The sequence below is a fragment of the Myotis daubentonii genome, chromosome X (genome assembly GCF_963259705.1).
Source record: "Myotis daubentonii chromosome X, mMyoDau2.1, whole genome shotgun sequence".
NCBI lineage: Eukaryota > Metazoa > Chordata > Mammalia > Chiroptera > Vespertilionidae > Myotis > Myotis daubentonii.
The window spans coordinates 70,799,198-70,824,493 of record NC_081861.1 but is presented as its reverse complement, the minus strand read 5'-3'; positions in this window follow the sequence as shown (position 1 = coordinate 70,824,493).

The window sequence follows — 25,296 nt, the reverse complement described above, 5'->3', positions numbered from 1 at the left end:
TTATTCTCGGGTTAGTTTCATTTTTATCTTGGATTAATCTTGCTCTAATGAATATTTTTATAATGTAATTTAGCTCCCTGACTAAAGTGATTTAAACCACCAGCTCTTAGATATCTTTGGTTGGGGAGAATAGATTTAGACAACCTTTTCTTAGGTATCTTTGGGTAGGGAGGATAGAGTCTGGTGATTTATCAGTTGGCTCTTAATTGCTCAGACATTCTGGCTGTGTGTTCAACCATTTGTCTCAGTTTCCTCATTTCACTTCTCAGGGCATTTTTAAGAGTGGTTGTTTTGATCATAAATTTATTATCTATGATATATGCACTACTAGCTACACAATTTATATGTTCCAGTATAAAATAAAAATATGATAACCCTGTTAAAAATTACGAATTTTAAGACAGTAATGGCAAAGCATTAAAGCAGATATGGGACTCTATTAAACAGTGGTCATCGACAACTGCCCAGGTCTCATAACCCTTAAAGCTGGATGGTTTCACAGGGGAGTTTTAGCAAACATTCAAAAAAGAACTAACACCTGTACTCCTCAAAGTATTCAAAAAAATCCAACAGGAAAGAACACTTCAAAGCTCTTTTTATGGTGTCAACATTACCAGAAACCCAAAACCAGATAAAGACACTGCGAAAAAAAGAGAACTACCGGCCATTATCCCTGATGAACATAGATGCTAAAATCATGAACAAAATTCTAGAAAATTGGATCCAGCAATATATTAAAAATATCATACACCATGACCAAGTGGGATTTATTCCAGAGATGCAAGGCTGGTGCAATATTTGAAAATCAATAAATGTGATACCTCACATAAACAAATTGAAAGACAAAAATCACATGATCATATAAATAGATGCAGAAAAAGCATTCATCAAAATACAACACTTTTTTATTGTTTAAAGTATTACATATGTCTCCTTTTCCCCAATTGACCCCTCCCCTGGCCGCTCTCACCCCCCAGGACAAGACCCCACTGCCCCAGTGTCTGTGCCCATTGGTTATGCTAATATGTATGGACACAAGTTCTTTGGTTGATCTCTAATCCCCTCCTTCCCTGCCTTCTCTCTGAGGTTGGATGGTCTTTTCAGTGTTACCTTATCTATGCATCTATTTTTGTTCATCAGTTTATGTAGTTTAATATATCCTACATATGAGTGAGATCATGTGATGTTTATCTTTAGCCCACTGGCTTATTCTGTTTAGCATAATGCCCTCCAGTTCTATCCATGCTGTTGCAAAGGGTAAAAGTTTCTTCTTTTTTATAGCAGTGTAATATTCCATTGTGTAGATATATACTGTTCTTTAATCCACTTATCTACTGATGCACACTTAGGCTGTTTCCAAATCTTACTATTACAAATTGTGCTGCTACAAACATAGGGGTGCATATATCCTTTCTGATTGGTGTTTCTGGTTTCCTGGGATATATTTCTAGAAGTGGGATTACTGGGTCAAATGGGAATTCAATTTTTAACTTTTTGAGGAATCTCCATACTGTTTTCCACAGTGGCTTCACCAGTCTGCACTCCCACTAGCAGTGCACAAGGGTTCCTTTTTCTCCACATCCTCACCAGCACTTGTCGTTTGTTGATTTGGTGATGATAGCAATTCTGACAGATGTGAGATGGTACCTCATTGTTGTTTTGATTTGCATCCCTTGGATGATCAGTGACTGGGTATATTTTCATCTGTATCTTGGCCTTCTGTATGTCCTTTTTTGAAAGAGTCTATTTAGATCCTTTGTCCATTTTTTTTTGATTGGATAGTTTATCTTCTTTTTGTTAAGTTGTATGAGTTCCCTGTAAATTTTGTATATTAAAACCTTATGGGAGATAGCATTGGCAAATAGGTTCTCCCATGCAGTGGGCTTTCTTCTTGTATTGTTGATAGTTTCTTTTGCTGTGCAGAAGCTTTTTATTTTGATGTAGTCCTATTTGTTTATTTTCTCCTTAGTTTCCATTGCCCTAGAAGCTGTATTGGTAAAGATATTGCTATGGCATATGTCTGATATTTTGCTGCCTATGGAGTCTTCTAAGATTTTTATGGTTTCCTTTCTTACATTTAAGTCTTTTAATGATTTTGAGATTATTTTTGTGTATGGTATAAGTTGGTGATCCAGTTTCATTTTTTTTATTTTTTTGCCTGTACCTGACCAAATTTCCCAACACCATTTATTGAAGAGACTGTCTTGATTCCATTGTATGTTCTTGCCTCCTTTGTCAAATATTAATTGAGCATAATGACTTGGGTTGATCTCTGCATTCTCTGTTGTGTTCCATTGGTCTGTATGTCCATTCTTGTGCCAGTACTAGGCAGTTTTGAGAACCGGGACTTTCTAATATAGCTTGCTATCTGGTATTGTGATCCCTCCAACTTTGTTCTTCTTTCTCCAGATTGCTGTGGCTATTTGGGGTCTTTTTTTCTTTCCAGGTGACTTTTTGGAGAGTTTGTTATAGGTCTGTGAAATGTATGGTTAGTATTTTAATGGAGATTGCATTGAATCTATAAATTGTTTTGGGTAGTATGGATATTTTAATGATGTTGATTCTACCAATCCATGAACACAGTATGTTCTTCCATTTGTTCATGTCTTCCTCTATATCTTTTTTCAATGTCCTGTAGTTATCTGAGTACAGGTATATTTTACCTTTTTAGTTAAGTTTATTCCTAGGTATCTCAATTTTTTTGGTGCAAATGGTAAATGGGATTGTTTTTTGTTTTGTTTCATTATTTTTTTCTCTCTGTGAGTTTATTATTGATGTATAAAAAAGCCATAGATTTCTGAGTGTTAATTTTGTAACCCGCTACATTGCCGAATTGATTTATTAAGTATCGTAGTTTTTTATGGAGTCTTTGGGTTTTTTTTATGTACAATATTATGTGATCTGCAAATAATGACAGTTTTACTTCTTCTTTTCCAATTTGGATGCCTTTTATTTCTTCTTCTTGTCTGATCACTATGGCTAGCATTTCCAGTACTATGTCGAACAGGAGTGGTGAAAGTGGGCATCCCTGTCTTGTTCCTGTTCTTAGAGGAAATGGTTTTATTTTCTGCCCATTGAGTATGATGTTGGCTGTAGTTTTGTCATGTAAATCTTTTATTATGTTGAGGTATGATCCCTCTATTCCCACTTTGCTAAGAGTTTTTATCAAGAAAGGGTGTTGGATTTTGTCAAATGGCTTTTCTGTATCAATTGATATGATTATGTGATTTTTGTCTCTCAATTTGCTTATGTGATGTATCAAATTTATTGACTTGTGGATATTGTACCATCCAATCCACGGGATAAATCCCACTTGGTCATGATGTATAATCTTTCTAATGTACTTCTGGATCAGATTTACTAGAATTTTGTTGAGGATTTTAGCATCTATGTTCATCAAGGATATTGTCCTGTAGTTCTCTTTCTTTGTGGTGTCTTTATCTGGTTTTGGAATTAGGGTAATTCTGGTTTCATACAAAAAGCTGGAAGTGTGCCTTCCTCTTGAATTTTTTGGAATAGTCTGAGGAGGATAGATTTCAGTTCTTCTTTGAATGCTTGGTAGAACTCCCCTGTAAAGCCAACTGGACCAAGGTTTTTGTTTCCTGGGAGCTTTTATTTTTTCAGTAAACTATTGATAAAAAATTAAAAATAGAATGTAGAACACTTATCCAAAAAAATAAAAGGTTAAAATAATAATAATAATAATAATAATAATAATAATAAATAAAATAAAGAATAAAAGATGAAAAAAATTTTTCTTAAGTAAAAGATAAAAAATAAAAGTGAAGTAGTGAACTGTCGTTTGCTTCCCCTGAGTTTTAATGTCCCATGGTGCTGGTTTCAGACCCCTCTCTACTGTTCTGTCTGCCACATCTCAGTTTCCTGTCAGGTAGTCAGCATAGTGTTGAAGTTCCCAGGGATCCACTGCTCCTCTGTGTCAGAAGCCACAGCCTTGCTTTCAGGCAGTGGGGGATCAATCTGCCCACTTTGTTTTTCTGCCTGCTTTCAGTTGTATTTACACAAGCGTCTATCTCTGACATGGACTCTAGGTGGCAGTGTTTCTGTATTAGTTTCTGGGACCAAATGGTTTCTGAACCCAGTCTCAGAGGGCTCCCTGGAGGCATCTAGAATCTTTGTTTCCCTGTGGAGCTCAAGGCTGGGTGTGGCTGTGCTTCTAGAAGGGGCCTGGTCTTCAGGAGAAAAATGTCTGTTCAGGGTTGGAGGGATGGTACTGTCTCAGAGCTGGCTTCCTGGTCGCCTCTTTTATTTTGCTCCCCAGCTTCCAAAAAACCACCTTCCCCAGCACCACAGCCTCAGTGAGTGTTTGCAATTGAAAGATCCTATGCACTGGGTTTAGCAAGTAAAATCAAGGAAAATATAAAGACAGAGCAACCATGCAGCTGCACATCTCTTCACCCCCTCACCCCCCCACCCCCACTCCCACTCCCACAGTGCACCGAAGGTGCAGAACTTCAGGCTTTCTTTCTGGGCACAGCCTCCCATGGCTGTGGACTAAGATCTAGAGAGTCTTTGGCTGCCAGCAGCCCTGTGGACCCCCTTCCAGAGTCGAGTGCTATACCTGTCCCTAAGGGATGCAGATTTCGTGCAGGGCAGTGTCCCTCTGAGACTCTAGTTCTGGCTGCACTTGTTTATCCCTCCATCCCTGGATCCCCGATTCCATCTCTCTCCAGGAGACCTCTGACTTATCAGTCCATGGATTGCCTCACCAGCTGTGTTTAATTCGCAAATTCTGGGTAGATGTTATTCGATTCAGCTGTTTCTTCTATCTGCTCTGTGAGAAGGCACAGGACCTGTCTGCCTGTTCGGTTGCCATTTTGTCTCCCCCTAGACTAAATTTATAGGAGCCCATGGCCGGGGAGGCTGGAGTCTTGGTGTTTGTGGATTCGTGGCCAAGGCAGCTGGTCCCTCGCCAGTGTGGCTGTAGGGTTCCGGGTGGTGTCTGAGGTCTCCCTGGAGGGAGGTTAGGCTGGGCTCCTAGTGGTGTCTGAGGTCTCCCTGGAGGGAGGTTAGGCTGGGCTCCCAGTCACAGCTACTCTCCCCTTCAAGATGGTGCAGTCTCTGTGGCAGAGCCAGCCACCCCAGGAGAGATTGCAGCGGTAGCAGAGGCTGCCTGGTCAATCCCCAACAGTCCTGCGGAATATAACTGTCCTTCACTCACACATACACACAGGCCCCACATATCCACGCACTCTCCTTTCAGTCCCTCACTCACTCATACTCTCTCCCTCACTGATGTCCTGTCAGCCACCATTTTGGATCTCCCAACATCCATTTTGATAAAAACTCTCAGCAAACTAGAACTAGAGGGAGCATATTTCAACATGAAAAAGGCCATATATGAGAAACCTACAGTGCACATCATACTCAATGGGCAGAAAGTAAAACCATTTTCCCTTAAAACAGGATCAAGACAGGAATGTCCGCTTTCACCAGTCTATTCAACGTAGTAATGGAAGTCCTAGCCATAGCAACAAGACAAGAAGAAATAAAAGGCATCCAAATTGTAAAGGAGAAAGTAAAACACTCATTATTTGCAGATGACAGGCTATTGTACATAGAAGACCCCAAAACCTCCATCAACAAACTACTAGACTTAATAAATGAATTCGACAATGTAGCAGGATTCAAAATTAACACCCCAAAATTGATGGCTTTTTTTATACACCAAAAATAAATTCTCAGAAAGAGAAAGTAAACAAACAATCCCATTTATGATTGCAACAAAATATTAAGATACTTAGGAATAAACTTAAATGAGGAGGCAAAAGACCTGTACTCAGAAAACTAGAGGACATTGAAAAAAGAGATAGAAGAAGATATAAAGAAGTGGAAGAATATTCTCTGTTCACAAATGGGTAGAATCAACATTATTAAAATGTCCATACTACCCAAGGCAATTGACAGGTTCAATCCATATTAAAATACCAACAGTATATTTCAAAAATCTAGAACAAATACTCCAAATATTTATATGGAATTAAAAAAAAAGACCCAAATAGCTGCAGCAAGACAGTCTTTCAATAAATGGTGATGGGAAAACTGGACAGATACATGCAAAAAAAATGAAACTAGACCACCAACTTACACCAAACACAAGAAGAAACTTAAAATGGATAAAAGATTTAAATGTAAGTTGTGAAACCATAAAAATCGTAGAAGGAACCATAAGCAGCAAAATCTCAGACATCTCTTTTAGCAATATGTTTACAGATACATCTCCTAGGGCAAAGGAAACTAAGGAAAAAATAAACAAATGGGACTACATGGAAATAAAAAAGCTTCTGCACAGCAAAAGAAACCATCAATAAAACAAAAAGGGAACCTACTGCACAGGAGAACATATTTGGCAATGATACATCTGATTAAGGGTCAATATCCAAAATATATAAGGAACTCATACAACTTAACAGAAGGAAGACAAACAATCCAATTAAAAAATGGGCAAAAGCCCTACCTGGTTTTGCTCAGGGGATACAGGGTCAGCCTGCGAACTAAAGGGTCCTGGGTTTGATTCCAGTTAAGGGCACATGCCAGGTTTGTGGGCTTGATCCCCAGTAGGGAGCATGCAGGAGGCAGCCAGTCAATGATTCTCTCTCATCATTGATGTTTCTATCTCTCTCTCCCTTCTCCCTTCCTCTCTGAAATAAATAAAAATATATTTTTTAAAAAATGGGCAAAGGACTTAAATAGACACTTCACCAAATTAAACATACAGATGGCCAAGAGACATGAAAAAATGCTCAAATTAGAGAGATGCAAATTAAAATGACAATGAGGTATCATCTCACACATGTTAGAATGGCTACTATCAACAAAGCAACCGATGACAAGTGCTGGCCAGGATGTGGAGAAAAGGGAACCCTAACACACTGCTAGTGGGTATGCAGACTAGTGCAGCCATTATGAAAAATGGTATAAAGGTTCCTTAAAAAATAAATATGGAACTTCCATTTGACCCAGTGATCCCATTTCTAGGGATATATCCTAAGAAACCCAATATGCCAATCAGAATGAATGTATGCATCCCTTTGTTCATAGCAGCACAATTTACAATAGCTAAAATCTGGGAACAGCCCAAGTGCCCATCAGTCTATGAGTGGATTAAAAAATTGTGGCACTTTTATACCATGGAATACTATGCAGCAGTAAAAAAAGAAGAATCTCTTACCCTTTGAGACAGCATGGGGGGACCTGAAGAGTATAATGCTAAGTGAAATAAGTCAGTCAGAGAAAGACAAGTATCACATGATCTCACTCATATGTGGAATCTAAGTTACAAAATAAACTGATAAACAGAGCATATCTAGAGACATGGAAGCAATGAACAGAGTGTGGAATCTCAGAGGAAGGTGGAGAGGGTGGTTGGGTGATAGGAAATCAATTAAGGACCTTGTATGCATATAGGCATGGTCTATGGACACAGACAATGAGGTGGTGAGGGCCTGGGGCAGGGGGTGGGGGCAGGTTGGAGGGGGTTAATGTGGGAAAAGGGGGACATATGTAATACTACCAAAAATAATGAATTATTTTTAAAAGATGAATAAGTAAACAAATGGGACTACCCACCAAAATAAACAAAAACACTGAAGACAACAACAAAAATAGAATTAGTTACACATCATCAATGAATGAATGAATAAATAAATAAATGTAAATAAATAAACCAATTCATTAAAATATACTTAAAAATAAAAGTTAAATCTTCAAATAAGAACATTGTTAAAAGAGAGTAACATATTTCACAGAAGATGTGCATTCAGTTTATGGGAAATTATAAAATATATTAAATATACTAGTAATATCGAAGTAAATGGAGAGTGGTGACATGTTTGGAAATAACAGAACAATATTTCTCCAAATATAATCAGATTCATTGCAAATAGAATCATAATCCCAAAATAGCTTTAGTACTTGACAAGTTGGTCTTAAATGTTTATGAATGTCTAAGTCCAAGATATTCTTAGAGAAAAAAACAATGTGGAGGGTTTGGATTACCAGATAGTAATTGTATGCTAAACTTATTGGAATTAGGAAATATGGTATTTTAATAACAATAGTAGAGTCAAAGAAATTCAATGTAGATGAGTAGAGATATAATGGACACCTCTTTAAATGGGGGCAATTGCTTATGTGATGGAGAAGAGAATTTGGTCTCTATTTTATATCTTAAAAAATTCAGTTTAAAGAGGTGTAATGACAGATGTGAAAGGCAAATATACAGGGTGGGACAAAAGTAGGTTTACACTTGTTCATTTGAAAAATAATACAACATTAATAAATAATAATACAAGAATAAACTTTGTGTTGCACATACAACTGTAAACCTACTTTTGCCCCACCCTATATATACCACTTTTACAAGACAGAGTAATAAAAATATATATATTTAAGACCTGCATATGGGGCAGATTTCCTTAAAAAGGTTGATGATGAAACAAAATAGTAGAGCAGAAAACTCCAGGCCCTCTCTCCCCTGACAAAAACACAAAATAAACAACATAGGCACCAAAATAGCTTTGTGAGAACTCTATTAACCAGTTAAGAAGCTGCAGCAACAAACAAATGCATAAGCAAGAAAAAGCCACACTTAAAATGATAGGACATTTTGTAATGTTTTTGCTTACCTTGCCACAATCCATCTCTTAATTACCAGCTCCTCCTCTGGGACAAAAGGGGGGAAAATAGAACTTAAAACTCTTTATGTACAAGGTAGTATTGTTACTGGACAGGGACTGTCCCGGAGTCAGTCTGCTTCAGGCTGGCCTATAGTATGTGGATTCTTGACTTAGTGTAGGAAAGGTTTCACACATGTCCAGATGAGTTTGAGAGTATGTTTATTAATGTCAGGGACAATGAAACAAAGGAGGGAATTAGGGTAGAGGAAACAGCAGGGGAGAGCCCAGGTGCTGCTCTGCATTGGCTCTCTAGCAATGTTATAGGAAAGAAGTGAGCCAAGGTGGGGTTGCTGTTAGCTCACTAGCCAAGTCAGAGAAAATGGGGACCTTGGATACAGAGTGAGGGGGTAAGCTGCTGCTACCCATGATTTCCCTGGTTGTAAGTCTTCCAGGGACCCTTATAGTTCAGGAAGAAATAAACAGTTCATGCACGGAAAGGAGGATGGGCATGCTAGAGCAAGCCTGCACTGAATTTCTGTCCTGAGTACTTTTTTTAAAAAAAATTTTTATTGATTAAGGTATTACAAATGTGTCTTTATCGCACCATTGTCCCCTCATCCTCCCAGTCTTGCACTCACCCTCATCCCTGTTGTCTGAGTCCATCGCTTATGCTTATATGCATGCATACAAGTCCATTGGTTGATCTCTCCCCCTCACTCACACCCTCCCCTACCTTCCCTCTGAGGTTTGAGCATCTGATCAATGCTTCTCTGTATCTAGATGTTTTTTTGTTCATCAGTTTATGTTGTTCATTATAATCCACAATAGAGTGAGATCATGTGATATTTATCTTTCCCTGACTGACTTATTTCACTTAGCATAATGCTCTCCAGCTCCATTCATGCTGTTGCAAATGGTAGGAGTTCCTTCCTTTTTACTGGGGCATAGTATTCCATTGCACAGATGTGCCAAAGTTTTTCAATCCATTCATCTGCTGATGGGCACTTAGGCTGATTCCAAATCTTAGCTATTGTAAATTGTGTTGCTATGAACATAGGGGTGCATATATCCTTTCTGATTGGTGTTTCTGGTTTCTTGGGATATATACCTAGAAGTTGGATCACTGGGTCAAATGGGAGTTTCATTTTTAGTTTTTTGAGGAAACTCCATAGTGTCTTCCATAGTGGCTGCATCAGTCTGCATTCCCAACAGCAGTGCATGAGGGTTCCTTTTTCTCCGAATCCTCCCCAGCATTTGTCATTTGTTGATTAGTTGATGATAGCCATTCTGACAGGTGTGAGATGGTACCACATTGTTTTGATTTGCATCTCTCAGATGATTAGTGACTTTGAGCATGTTTTCATATGTCTCTTGGTCTTCCTTATGTCTTCTTTCAAAAAGTATCTATTTAGGTCTGTTGCCCATTTTTTATTGGGTTGTTTGTCTTCCTTTTGTTAATTTGCATGAGTTTCCTGTAAATGTTCTAGATTAAACCCTTATCAGAGATAACATTGGCAAATATGTTCTCCCGTGCAGTGGGCTTTCTTGTTGTTTTGTTGATGGATTCTTTTGCTGTGCAGAAGCTTTTTATTTTGACATAGTCCCATTTGTTTATTTTCTCTTTAGTTTCCATTGCCCTAGGAGCAGTATCAGTGAAGAAATTGCTTTGGCATATGTCTGAGAATTAGCTGCCTGTGGATTCCTCTAGTATTTTTATGGTTTGCTGTCTTATGTTTAAGTCCTTTATCCATTTTGAGATTAATTTTGTGTGTGGTGTAAGTTGGAGATCTAGTTTCATTTTTTGCATGCGTCCCTACAATTTCCCTACCATTTATTGAAAAGACTGTCTTTACTCCATTGTATGTTCATGCCTCCTTTGTCAGGTATTAATTGAGCATAGTGTTTTAGGTCGATATCTGGATTCTCTATTCTATTCCATTGGTCTGTATGTCTGTTATTGTGCCAATACCAGACTGTTTTGAGAACAGTGCCTTTGTAATACAGCTTGAAATCTGATATTGAAATCCCACTTATTTTTTTCTTCTTTCTCGGGGTTGCTGTGGCTATTCGGGTTTTTTTTTTATTCCAGATGAATTGTTGGAGAGTTCTTTCTAGATCTGTGAAATATGCCATTGGTATTTTAATGGGGGAGTGCATTGAATCTATAGATTGCTTTGGGTAGTAAGGACATTTTAATGATGTTGATTCTACCAATCCATGAACATGGTATGTTCTTCCATCAGTTTATGTCTTCCTCTATCTCTTTTTTCAACGTCTGTAGTTTTCCGCATATAGGTCTTTTACCTCCTTAGTTAAGTTTATTCCTAGTACCTTAATGTTTTTGGTGTGATGGTAAATGGGATTGCTTTTTTAGTCTCTCTTTCTGTAAGTTCACTATTGGTGTATAGAAATGTGATATTTTTCTTGGTGTTAATTTTATATCCTGCTACATTGCTGAATTCATTTATTAAGTCCAATGGTTTTTTGATGGAGCCTTTAAGGTTTTCTATATACAGTATCATGTCATCTGCGAATAAGGCCAGTTTTACTTCTTCTTTTCCAATTTGGATGCCTTTTATTTCTTCTTCTTGTCTAATCACAATGACTAATACTTCCAGTACTATGTCAAACAGGAGAGGTGAGAGTGGACATCCCTGTCTTTTTCCTGTACTTAGGGGAAATGGCTTTAGTTTTTGCCCAAAGAGTATGATGTTGGCTGTGGGTTTGTCATAAATGGCTTTTATTATGTTGAGGTATGACCCTTCTATTCCCACCTTGCTGAGAGTTTTTATCAAAAATGGGTGTTGGATTTTATCAAATGGTTTTTCTGCATCAATTGATATGACTATGTTGTTTTTATTTCTCAATTGGCTTATGTGATGTATCATGTTTATAGATTTGTGGATATTGTACCATCCTTGCATCCCTGGGATAAATCCTACTTGGTCGTGGTGTATGCTCTTTATGATGTACTGCTGGATCTGATTTGCTTGAATTTTGTTGAGGATTTTGGCATGTATGTTCATGAGGATTATTGGCCTCTAATTCTCTTTCATTGTGTTATCTTTATCTGGTTTTGGTATTAGGGTGATGCTGGCTTCATAGAACAAGCTTGGAAGTGTTCCTTCCTCTTGAATTTTTTGGAATAGTCTGAGGAGAATAAGTTTTAGTTCTTCCTTGAATGTTTGGTAAAACTCCGCTGTGAAGCCATCCAGTCCTTGGCTTTTGTTTGCTGGAAGCTTTTGTTTGCTTCAATTTCTTCCATAGTTATCGGCCTGTTGAGATTTTTAGATTCTTCCTGATTGAGTTTTGGAATGTTTTATTTTTCAAGGAATATGTCCTTTTCCTCCAGGTTGTCTAGTTTGTTGGAGTAGAGCTGTCCATAGTATTTTTTAACAATCATTTGTATTTCTGTGGGGTCTGTTGTTATTTCGCCTCTATAATTTCTGATTTTGTTTATTTGTGTCCTCTCTCTTTGCTTCTTGGTGAGCCTGACTAGAGGTTCATCAATCTTGTTTATCCTTTCAAAGAACCAGCTCTTGGTTTCATTGATTTTCTGTATTGATTTTTTGGTCTCTATGTCATTTATTTTTGCTCTAATCTTTATTATCTCCTTCCTTCTTGTTGCTCTCTTTCTAATTCTTTGAGATGTAGATTCAGATGATTTACTACCATTTTTTCTTGTTTATTGAGATAGGCCTGTAGAGCTATAAACTTCCCTCTCAGGACTGCTTTCATTGTGTCCCATAGGTTTTGGATTGTTGTGTTTTCATTGTCATTACTTTCCAGGATGTTTTTAATTTCTTCTTTGATCTCATTGGTAACCCAATTAATATTTAATAACATGCTATTCAGCTTCCAAATGTTTGAATATTTTGAGTTGTTTTTATTTTAGTTTATTTCTAATATTATGCCCTTGTGGTCTGAGAAGATGCTTGGTATGATTTCAATCTTCTTGAATTTGGGGAGACTGCTTGTGACCCAATATGTGGTCTATTTTTGAATATTTCCCATGAGCACATGAGAAGAACATATATTTCATGGCTTTGGGGTGAAATGTTCTGAAGATGTCAATTAAGTCCATTTGATCTAGTGAGTCATTTAGGATTGCTTTTTCTTTGCTGATTGTTTGTCTAGAGGATTTATCCAGTGATGTCAGTTAGTGTCGTGAAGTCCCCTACTATGATTATATTGTTGTCGATCACTCCCTTGATATCTTCCAGTAGTTTTTTTTTTTTTATGTATTTGGGTGCTCCTGCATTGGGTGCATATATGATTATCAGGGTTATATCTTCTTGTTGTATTGATCCCTTCAGTATTATGAAGTGGCCTCCCTTATGTCTTGTTATGGCCTTCATTTTGAGGTCTATTTTTTTCTGATATAAGTATTGTTACCCCAGTTTTTTTTTTTCATTTCCATTTGCATGAATGATCTTTTTCCATCCCTTCACTTTCAGTCTGTGTGAGTCCCTTCTTCTGAGGTGCATCTCTTGTAGACAGCAAATGTATGGGTCATGTTTTTGTTTTTGTTTTTGTTTTTTTTATCCATTAAGCCACTCGATTTCTTTTGATTGGAGCATTTAGTCCATTTACGTTTAAGGTATTATTTAAAGGTACTTGTTTGTAGCCATTTCTATTTTTTGTGGCTGTTTTCTTTTTGAGCTTTTTATTTCTTCGTTTTACACCAGTCCCTTTAGCATTTCTTGCATTGCTGGCTTGGTGGTGATAAACTCCCTTAGCCTTTTTTTGTCTGTGAAGCTTCTTATTTCCCCTTCAATTTTGAATGATAGCCTAGCTGGATAGAGTATTCTTGGATTCAGTCCCTTGCTTTGCATCACTTTGTAAATTTCCATCCATTCTTTTCTGGCCTGATGTGTTTCTGTTGAGAAATCATTTGATATTCTAATGGGAGATCCCTTGTATGTAACTTTCCGTCTCTCTCTTGCAGCCTGTAAGATTCTCTCTTTGTCCTGAACATTTACCATGGTAATTATGATGTGTCTTGGTGTGGGTCTTTTCGGGGTTCACCTTGTTTGGGACTTTCTGGGCTTGTGTGACTTTTTTCTTCCCCACCTCAGGGAAGTTTTCTGATCTTATTTCTTCAAATAGGTTTTTTAAGTCTTGTTCGTCTTTCTGTTGTTCTGGCACCCCTATTATTCATATGTTGTTTCGTTTCATGTTGTCCCACAGCTCCCTTAGCCTCTCCTCCTGTCTTTTAATTTTTTTTTCTCCAATTGCAGTTTAGTTTGGGTGTGTTTTGCTTCCTTGTCTTCTAATTCGCTAATTCAGCCCTCCCCTTCTCCTAGTCCAGTGATGGCGAACCTATGACACGTGTGTCAGAGGTGACATGCAAACTCATTTTTTTGGTTGATTTTTCTTTGTTAAATGGTATTTATATTTAACATAAATATAAAAAATATAAATCTTTGTATTATTGTGGTTGCAAATATCAAAAAATTTCTATATGTGACATGGCACCAGATTTAAGTTAGGGTTTTTCAAAATGCTGACACGCTGAGCTCAAAAGGTTCGCCATGACTGTCCTAGTCTATTGTTGAAACTTTCCATGTTTTTTTTTATTGTAGCTATATCGCTTTTTATTTCTCTTGATTCTTACACAAGTTGTTGATTTTTTCATGCATCCACGTTATGAACTTGCATGACCATCATTCTGAATTCTTTTTCTAACATATTTCATGCCTCTGTTTCACTTACCGACTTTTCTGATTATTCTTCCTTTTCTTGCCTTTGGAGGTTTCTTGGTCTACATGAAGGATCTAGATGTCGAGTTGTGCAGGGGCTGCTCCTTTGGTGGCAGTGGCTCCTTGGGTGGTGGTTGCTCCTCAGGCGGTCATGGCTGTGGCTGCTCCTCAGTTGGCAGCAGCTCCTCTGGTGGGTGTTGTTCACAGCAGTGGTGGCTCCTCTGCTGGGGCCGGGGGAGGCTGCTTGCATAGCTGCTGCTCCTCCGGTGGCAGTGGGTTGCTCACTCAGCTGCTGTTCCTCGGGCGGGAGCGAGCTGTATTTGCGCCCTCTGCTCCTCAGATGGGGGCAGGCCACTCGCCCGGCTGCTGCTTGTCGGACAGTTTTGGGCTGCATGTGGCTGCTGCTCCTCGGACGGGGTGGTCTGCTCATGTGGCTGCTGTTTCTCGGACTGGTACAGGCTGCTTGGGTGGCTGCTGCTCCTCAAATGGTGGTGGGCTTCTCATGGAACTGCTGCTCCTTGGACAGGGCTGTGTGCAGCTGCTGCTCCTCAGATGAGTATGGGCTGCATGGGGCTGCCACTCCTCAGTCGTGGGCAGGCTGCTTGTGTAGATACTGCTCCTCAGGCAGGGGCTGTTCATGTGTCTGCTGCTCCTTGAACCAGGGCGGGCTGCTCATGTAGCTGCTACTCCTTGGACAAGGACGGGCTCCTAGCGTGGTTACTGCTCCTCTGACAGGGGGTCAGGCCACTCACACTGCTGCTGCTCTTCGGCCTGTGGTGGGCTGCTCACAGGGCTGCTGCTCCTCAGACAGGAGTGGGCTGCTCACGTGTCTGCTGCTTGCGTGGTTGCAGTGCTATGGGCTAAAGTATTGGGCTGTTTAGAGGGGAGTGCACTTTGGAACTCACAGGAGCCTGTGCCCAGGTTGGCTGGAGTCTCAGTCACCATGGGACCACAGCCAAGGTAGTAGGTCTCTGGTAGCAATGGTTATAGAGTCCCAGGTGTTACCTGAAGGCACCCTGGGTGGAGGTGTACCTTGGCTCCCAGTCACAACAGCTTTCCCCTTCAAAAAGGTGAGGCCTCTGAGGAAGAGCTGGCCTCTCTGGGACTGTTTGCAATGGTAGCAGAGGCTGCCTAGTTAGTTGAGCCTGGTTAGCCTGCCCCCAAAGGCCCTGTGGGATCTAACTGTGCCTCACTCACACACACCGCACATGACCACCCACTCCTCTTTTGCTCTCTCACTCACTCATGCTCTCTCCCTCACTGCCACCTTCTTCATGCCTCTGTAATTGGGTCTGGAATGTTATTGACCCTTTTGTGGATGGAGTCTCCTCTCTGGGTGTCTTGTTATGTGGCTTGCTCTCTAGCACATTGGCCAAACAGGATAAAATTCACCTCAGCAAGACATGGCATGAAGGGAACAAAACACAAATGTACTCACAACACCAATAACCCCAGTATAAGTGACCACCAGAGAAAAGGGAATTAGGGGAGAGAATAAAAGAGCCCGAATTATATAAAAGAGAAAAAATGGTATGAGAGGAAAGAAAAAGAATAAAAAGGAAAACACAAATTTTATATATATATATATATATATATATATTAGATAGATAGATAGATAGATAGATAGACAGATAAAACACCAGAGGACAAACAGGTAAACAAAGCATACAAACACCAAATTCCCAGTAAGGAGAGTGGGGCAGAATCTTATATACAGAAAGTAAGGTTAAGAATTGGATGAATATGGGGAGGACCTCAGTTCAGTATAGAAGAAGTAGAAAGAGGTTGAATAGATAAGAAGAATGAGAAAGAGAAGAAAATAATAATAATATTTTTTAAAAACAACTGATTAATAAATTAGGATAAAAATAAAATAAATTGGAATGATGGAAAAATAATGATAAAAGAAATAGAAAATAAAGAAATAAATGAAAAAATTAAAATAAATAAAAAAGAGGTAACAAAATAATAATAAAATGAAAAAAATAAAAAAGTGAAGTGTCGTTCCTTTGGTTCGTTTAAGATCCCACTCTTCTGTACTGTCTGTGGCTTGTCAGTTTCTTGTTGCTGGGACTGAAGGCCTCTCTTTAGGCCAGTCCCTGTGGACTCTCAGGGACTATTCAGATTTTTTTTTGTATCCTTTGTAACACTCTGGGTATAGTTTGGCTGTGGCTGTATTGGTTGCCTGGAGACTGCAGGGAGGGGCTATCTCTTCAAGAAAATTGGCTACCTAGGCCTTGCGCTTCAGGTATGACTCAGCGCCAGACTTGCGGCCACTTCTCCTGGGCCCTCTCCTCACCCGGCCTCTCCCCTGCCTCTCCCCAGACTCCACAAGTCCGCACCTTCTCCTGCACCTCAGCCACAGGTGAGTGTCCATATCTGAATGGTCCTATGAACTAGGTTCAGTGAAGAAAAGCAAAGGCCACAAAGAGGGGAAAGAGCTGTGCCTCAGCTGCTCCCTCTGGGCTCAGTCTGTCATGACTGTGGACCCAGATCTAGAATCCCCTGCCACCAGCAGTCCTACTGACCTCCTTTCCACAATCAGACACTGTGCCTGTCCCAAGGGACGCGGCTTGGTGCCATGCAGTTTCTCTCTGGCCCTCTGGGATCAGAGGTCTCACAGTTCTCTCCAGGTCAGATCGATTTTACCTTTCTCCAGGTGTGTCCTCTGCCCTTCCGGCTGTGAATTGTCTCACCAGCTGTGTCTCCTTCGCCAATTTGGGGTGGATGTTATTCGATTCAGCTGCTCATTCTATCTGCTCCAGGACAAGGCTCAGGGCATGTCCATCTATTCTGCCACCATTTTGTCCTCCAAAAGAAGGAATTTTTACCATTTGCAACAGCATGGATGAAACTGGAGAGCAATATACTAAGCGAAATAAGCCAGTCAGAGAAAGATAAATATCTCATGATTTCACTCATTTGTGGAATATAATGGACAACATAAACTGATGAACAAAAGTAGAACCAGAGTCATAGAAGCATTGAACAGACTGTCCAATCTCTGAGGGAAGTTGTGGAGTGAGGGGGTAAGAGATCAACCAAAGGACTTGTATGCATGCATATGAGCATAACCAATGGACATAGATGGGGGGGGCGTGGCCAGGGAGAGGTCAATGGGGAAAAAGGAGACTTATGTAATACTTTAAACAATAAAGAATTTAAATTAAAACAAAGAATATAATATTGTTAAAATGCCTATACTACATGCCTGGCTGGCTTGGCTCTGTGCATAGAGCATTGGCCTGCAGACTGAAGGGTCCTGTGTCCTGAGTACAATTCTGGTCAAGGGCACATGCCCAGGTTTCAGGCTCAATCCCCAGTAGAGGGCTTTCAATAGGCAGCCAATCCATGATTCTCTCTCATCATTGATATTTTTCTCTCCCTCTCTCCCTCTCCCTTCCTCTCTGAAGTCAATACAAATATCCTATACTAATAAAAGAGAAAAATGGTAATTGGTGTACGACCGATACCTTTTTCATTGGCTAATCAGTGAGATATGCAAATTAACTGTCAGCCAAGATGGCGGCTGGCAGCCAGGCAGCTGAGAATAGGAGGCTTGGTTGCCCCAGCGATGGAGAAAGTCAAGGATCCCCGCAGCTGCGGGGCTTTGAGCTCCTGAAGCAACAACTCCAAAAGAAACAATGTTTCAATTATAGAAGCTAAAAGATGGCAGTTAATTTGCATACTCAGGCTCCAAGCAGAGCGAAGCCAAACAGCCCTGAAGCAGCAGGGCAGAGAGGCCTCAGGGCCTGGGATCAGCAGAGTCGAGAGGCCTCCTGGCCCCGAGATCAGCGGAGGCCAGAGTCGGCCCAGCCCCGCAATCAGGGAGGCGAGAGTCGGCCCAGCCCCGCGATCAGCAGAGCCTAGAGGCCCCCCAGCCCCGGTTATCATCCGAGCCAAGAGGCCTCCTGGCCCCGCGATCAGCGGAGTCGGAGGCCCCGCGATCAGTGGATCCGAGAGGCCTCCCAGCCCAGGTGATCAGCGGAGTTGAGAGGCCTCCCGGCCCTGTGATCAGCGGAGTCGGAGGCCTCCCAGCCCGGTGGTCAGTGGATCCGAGAGGCCTCCCAGCCCAGGTGATCAGCGGAGTCGAGAGGCCTCCCAGCCCAGGTGATCAGCGGAGTCGAGAGGCCTCCCAGCCCCGGTGATCAGCGGAGTCCAGAGGCCTCCCAGCCCAGGTGATCAGGAGAGCCAAGAGGCCTCCCAGCCCCGCGATCAGCGGAGTCGGAGGCCCCGAGATCAGTGGATCCGAGAGGCCCCCCAGCCCCGGTTATCATCCGAGCCAAGAGGCCTCCTGGCCCCGCGATCAGCGGAGTCGGAGGCCCCGCGATCAGTGGATCCAAGAGGCCTCCCAGCCCAGGTGATCAGCGGAGTTGAGAGGCCTCCCGGCCCTGTGATCAGCGGAGTCGGAGGCCTCCCGGCCCAGTGGTCAGTGGATCCAAGAGGCCTCCCAGCCCAGGTGATCAGCGGAGTCGAGAGGCCTCCCAGCCCAGGTGATCAGCAGAGTCGAGAGGCCTCCCAGCCCAGGTGATCAGTGGAGTTGAGAGGCCTCCCGGCCCGGTGATCAGCGGAGTCGGAGGCCTCCCGGCCCGGTGATCAGCGGAGTCGGAGGCCTCCCGGCCCGGTGATCAGTGGATCCGAGAGGCCTCCCAGCCCAGGTGATCAGCGAAGTCGAGAGGCCTCCCAGCCCAGGTGATCAGCGGAGTCGAGAGGCCTCCCAGCCCCGGTGATCAGCGGAGTCGAGAGGCCTCCCAGCCCAGGTGATCAGCGGAGTTGAGAGGCCTCCCGGCCCTGTGATCAGCGGAGTCGGAGGCCTCCCGGCCCGGTGATCAGTGGATCCGAGAGGCCTCCCAGCCCAGGTGATCAGCGGAGTCGAGAGGCCTCCCAGCCCAGGTCATCAGCGGAGTCGAGAGGCCTCCCAGCCCCGGTGATCAGCGGAGCCCAGAGGCCTCCAGGACCCATGATCAGCAGAGCCGAGAGGCCTCCCAGCCAGGTTATCAGCAGCCGAGAGTCCTCCTGGCTAGAGATCAGCGGAGCTGAGAGGCCTCCAGGCCCCAGTTATCAGCGGAGCCGAGAGGCCTACAGGCCATGGTTATCAGGAGCCGAGAGGCCTCCAGGCCAGGGATCAGGGGAGCTGAGAGGCGTCCTGGCCCTGGGATCAGCAGAGCAGCGAGGCCTCCCAGCACCGGGATCAGTGTGACAGGGTGCGGAGACCCAACCCTCTGATCGGCCCTGCTCTGTGTGTGACAGGGTACAGAGCCCCAACCCCCCTGATGGGCCCTGCTCTGTGCATGACAGGAGTGGCGCTGCAACCTCCCTATGGACCCTGCCTTGAGTGTGACAGGGGGCGGTGCCCCAACCCCCCAATCGGCCCTACCCTGAGCATGACTGAGGGTGGCATCGCAACCTCCCAATCCACCCTGCTCTGTGCATGACAGGGGGCGGTGCCCCAACTCCCCAATTGGCCCTGCTCTGAGCCCGACCAGGGGCTGCACCTAGGGATTGGGCCTGCCCTCTGCCACCCGGGAGCAGGCCTAAGCCAGCAGGTCATTATCTCCTGATGGGTCCCAGACTGTGAGAGGAGGGCACAGGCCAGGCTGAGGGACCTCCTCTCCCAACCCTGAATGCACAAATTTTTGTGTACCGGGCCTCTAGTATATATATATTTAAATCTATACTACCCAAAACAATCTACATATTTCATGCAATTCCTACCAGAATTCCAATAACATCTTTTTTTAGACATAGAAACATAGACATCATAAAACGCATATGTGACCTCAAGGAGCTCTGAATAACCAAAACAATCAAGAGACAAAGTTGGAGTTCTCCCATGCTCTGGTTATAAAACTTATTATAAACTGTAGTAACTAGTCCTGGCTGGTTTGGCTCAGTGGATATAGTGTTGGCCAGCAGACCATAGTGTCCCGGGTTCAATTATGGTCAAAAGCATGTACTGAGCAATGTGTTTCTCTCACGTCGATATTTCTCTCTGTCTTTCCCCCTCTTTTCCACTCTCTCTAAAACTCAATAGAAAAATATCCTCAGGTAAGGATTAAATTTAAAAAACAACAACAACACTATCATAATTAAAACACTATGGTGTTGGCATGAAAACATATACCAAATAGAATTTAATAGAGGTCCCCATAATAAACCCAACAAGGTTACCTTTACCATCTTATGTGATTAGAACAGTTTTTACAACAAATGCTATTGAAAATACTGGACAGCCACATGCAAAAGAATGAAGTAGGGCTCTCACCTTACACCATATACAAAAATTAATTTTAAAAAATTTAATTCGAATGGATCACAGACAGAAACATAAGAACTAAAGCTAAAAAACACTTAGAAGAAAACAAAGAGGGAAAACATTTATGACATTGGGCTTGACAATGAATTCTTGAATGTGACACTAAATTACAAACAACAACAAAAAAAGACAAATGGGAATACATAAAACTTAAACATTTTTTACAGACCAAAAATGAAATAACCTACAGAGTAAAAAAGGAGCCTACAGAATGGAAGAACATTTTGCAAATTTTATATCCGATAAGGGGTTAATATTCTGAATACATTAAGAACTTAAATGCAACAACAAAAATCTGGTTACAAAATGGTGAAAAATGTTGAATTTATATTTTTCCAAAGAAATGTGAAAATGGCCAATAAGCTCATGAAAGATGCTCAATAATTATTATAATTATGGAAATGCCAAAAAAACCACAACAATATGCCATCTCACACACATTGGGATATCTATCATAAAAATATAGAAAACAACAAGTGTTGATGAAGATCTAAATAAATTGGAACATCTATGCATTATTTATTGGTTAGGATGTGAAATGGCACAGCTATTACAGAAAAAAGTATGGCTGTTCTTCAAATTATTAAATGTAGAATTACCATATAGTCCAGCAATTCTACTTTAGGAGAATATGTTTGCATAAAACAGTAGATGGCACTGGAAAGAGTTTTGTTATAGAAATGGCACTTAATTATTTGATAATTCTGAATTATTTGATACAAGTAGCAGGGTGTTCCAGTATCTGTGAAAGTCCACTAGGCTCTTCTCTATTTTTTAAGCAACTCAGATTTATAAATGTTCCAATATTTATAATTGTTCCTCATTTTGGTGCCTTGAGGTCCCCCCTACCCTCCATCCTGACCCACAATTAATTTGCCACATTAACAGTGGGGATTTATTTTCATTAGAATAAAGTTTTTGAACTTTATTTTCATTATTGAAAACCTAGGTTTACATAGCTGTATTGATGAAAATGGTTAACTTCCATAACGGAACTGTTACTGCACATATTAATAATATCTCTTTTGTAAAATGAGAGCAAGGATTGTTATGAAAGAGGAGCTGGGGAATGAAAACAGGCTCAAGCTGAATTAGAGTAGTTAAAAAAAATATAGAAGTTGAAGAGAGGGGAAGTGATTCTCTTAAAACTGTAGATTCTCTGGTAACCTTTGTGTACCCTTACTTTTGAGATTGCTATTCTAATCATCTGTACATTCCACCACCAGTATATTTGAGGACTTCTGGAGCTGCACCCATTCCTTATAGGCTATGGGGCTCAGGGCACTATCTAAGTACCAGCTACCAAGACACTTCGCCCTCACGCTAATGTTTGCCTTGTTGAATGAGACAGGAAGGCTGAGAATCTGGTTAGACTGTCTTTTATTCTCTTTCATTTTTTGTGCAGCTTTATCAGTGTTTTTATCACCTTGTTCACTTTCCATCTTTTTGTCCCACTTGGAAAGTCTCCACATGCTTTCAGAATTATCATGTTCCCCAAATGAAGACCTCTGCTCTTTGTAACAATATTTACAATTTGCAAAATTGTTCAAGGAAAATGAAGCAGATGACAACATTTGGTTTATTTTTCTGATCCTGTGCTTGGTAATTTTAAGAATCCAAAAAGCACTATATTTGTTTTTAACCATCACTTCAGCTCTCCAAATGGAGGTGGATATTATTAATATGTGCAGTAACAGTTCCATTATGGAAGTTAACCATTTTCATCAATACAGCTATGTAAATCTAGGTTTTCGATAATGAAAATAAAGTTCAAAAACTTTATTCTAATGAAAATAAATTTCCAGAACAAATTATAATTTGAGTTTTAATTTCTGTTGTTTTGATATAATCTTGACTGTAATCTTTTAAATTAATACCTTTGTATCAAGGAAGAAATGTAGCATCACAGATTGAAATTTAGTATACTTTTTCTAAATTTATTTTACACATATCCACACATGCATATGGATTTTCATATATAACATGTACATATGTGTTAACATTATATGGTCACATATATCTACATAGATATGTGTATATAGTTGTTCTTATCAATATTAGTGTGACTGTATCTTTCTCTACATTCTGCATTTATTTTCTTCTATTTTGTATTCTTAGGCAAAAAATTCAAAAACTCTATTTTAGTCTTCAATGTTTGTTTGCTTTTGGCTATTCCTTCCAGAATTCAGTTAATCACTGTAAAGAGAAAAAAAGTTCTCTGAATTCTTCAAAATAGAAACCACCAAAACACTGTTTTTAAAGTTTTGTTAGGAAGACAAAAGTGGTAGAACCAAGCAAGAAATAATAATAAACTTTGTACAGGGGCATGAATTCTAATTATAATTATAATAAATGTGTGAGCTTAGAAATTAAGCTGTTGACTATTAAATGAAATCACATTTTTAATGTCTGAATCTGCTCTTCACTAGTTAAAGATATCTCTTCAACTAGCCAAAACTATCACTCACAAAAGTCTGCAAAAATAATATGTATGTTAATATCATTTATATTATATACTAGAGGCCTGGTGCATGAAAATTTATGCACTGGAGGAAGGGGTCCCTCAGCCTGGCCTGTCCCCTTTCCAGGAGCCCTCAGAGGCAGGAGACAACCTGGCAATCAGGAGAAGGTGACACCCCATCACACCTCTGCTGCTGCCACTGCCAGCAGCTCAAACCTCAGCCATCCCTGGTTACCTGAGCCTCAGGGGGCCCTGGGTGGCTGGGTGCCATGATCTGAGGCTTGCCTGCACCTCGGGCCGGCCTTGGGCAGCTGGAAGGCTGAGGGAACTGGGCGTCACCATCTTGTGTCTGTGGGTGCCACCATCTTTGAGGGCATGGCAGTCAAGTAGCATATTCCCTCCTTATTGTCTATGGATGCCACCATCTTTGAGGGCAGGGCAGCAATTAGCATATCCCCTCCTTATTGCTGTGGGTGCCGCCATCTTTGCAACAGATTGAGGGTCAATTAGCATATTCCATCTCTATTAGATAGGATATCTAATCTAATAAAAGAGAAACATGCAAATTTACCGCACCTCCACTATGCCCCAAGCCACACCCACCAGCCAATCAGAGTGACTATGACTATATGCAAATTAACCCAACCAAGATGGCAGCTGGAGCCAGCAGGAAGCTTGGTTGCCCCGGCGATGGAGGAAGCCAAGCTTCCTGCCTGCCCTGGCCAGCTGTGGCCTCCTCTCAAGGAAACCAAGTTTCAATTATAGAAGAAAAATAAATCCCAGATACCTGCTTCCAGCTAGCCTCCACTGGAAGCATAGGTGGCTGGGGGCCGTAGCCAGCCTGCAAGCAGCCCTCAGCCCCTCACCCAGGCTGACCACACCCTCATGGGTTGAGGGTCCCTGCTAGGGGGCTTGGCCAGCCTGCAAACAGCCATCAGCCCCTCACCCAGGCTGGCCAGGCACCCCAGAAGGGACCCCCACCCTAAAGGGGGTATGGCAAGTCTGAAAATGTCCCTCAGCCCCTCACCCAGGCTGGCCAGGCACCCCAGTGGGACCCCCATCCTGGTCCAGGACACCCTTCAGGGCAAACCAGCTGGTCCCCAACCATGCACCAGGCCTCTATCCTATATAATAAAAGGGTAATATGCAAATTGACCCTAATAGCAGAATGTCTGGGAATGACTGGTCACTATGACACACACTGACCACAAGGGGGCAGATGCTCAATGTAGGAGCTGCCCCCTGGTGGCCAGTGTGCTTCCACAGGGGGAGCTCTGCTCAGCCACAGGCCAGGCTGATGGCTGCTAGCACCACGATGGTAGTGGGGGCCTCTCCTGCCTTCTCAGCAGCGCTAAGGATGTCTGACTGTAGCTTAGGCCTGCTCCCTGCTGGCAAGTGAACATCCCCTGAGGGCTCCCAGGCTGCCAGAGGGATGTGTGACTGTCAGCTTATGCCCAATCCCCTGGGGAGTGGGCCTAAGACAGCAGGTGGTCATCCCCCGAGGGGTCCCTGACTGCGAGAGGGCACAGGCCGGGCTGAGTGACCACCCCCTGAGTGCACAAATTTTTGTGCACCGGGCCTCTAGTTATACATATACAATAAAATATTGCATATAATTGTTAAGATATATTGATAGAAACTGGATTCAAAAACAAATAAAAACTACTCATACCTTACAACTGATTCAATATTATTGAGTAAAAGAAAGACCATTCATTTGTATTTAGTCACCATTTATTCAACAAATATTTTTGAGCATCTTCCGGGCTACTGTAATCAATCATGAAGCAGGAAATTTACTGCAGTAGTTCACTGCATGTTTGTAAACTGATGTTTGTAAAAGGTACATGTCCTTATTCTGGCTTTAATAATTTTACAGTATATTGGGAACTTTGTGATCAAAAAGAAGGAAGAAGGGAAAGTACATGGCAGGTTTTGAGGGCACTCAATAGAAATACGTGTTTTGAGCTCTGGATTCCTCTAATTGGCTTTTGCAAATTCTACCTTCTATTAACTCTTAACATTTTAGGAAGAGGCAAAGTCATTGATGGCTATGTTATGATACATATGTACTATCATGCCATAGAACATCTACTTAGTGAAGCACATTTTACTTCATAGACACTTTTTTTACACCCCAAAAGATTAGTATCTGAGAATGGCTTTAGTTTTTTTGTTTGG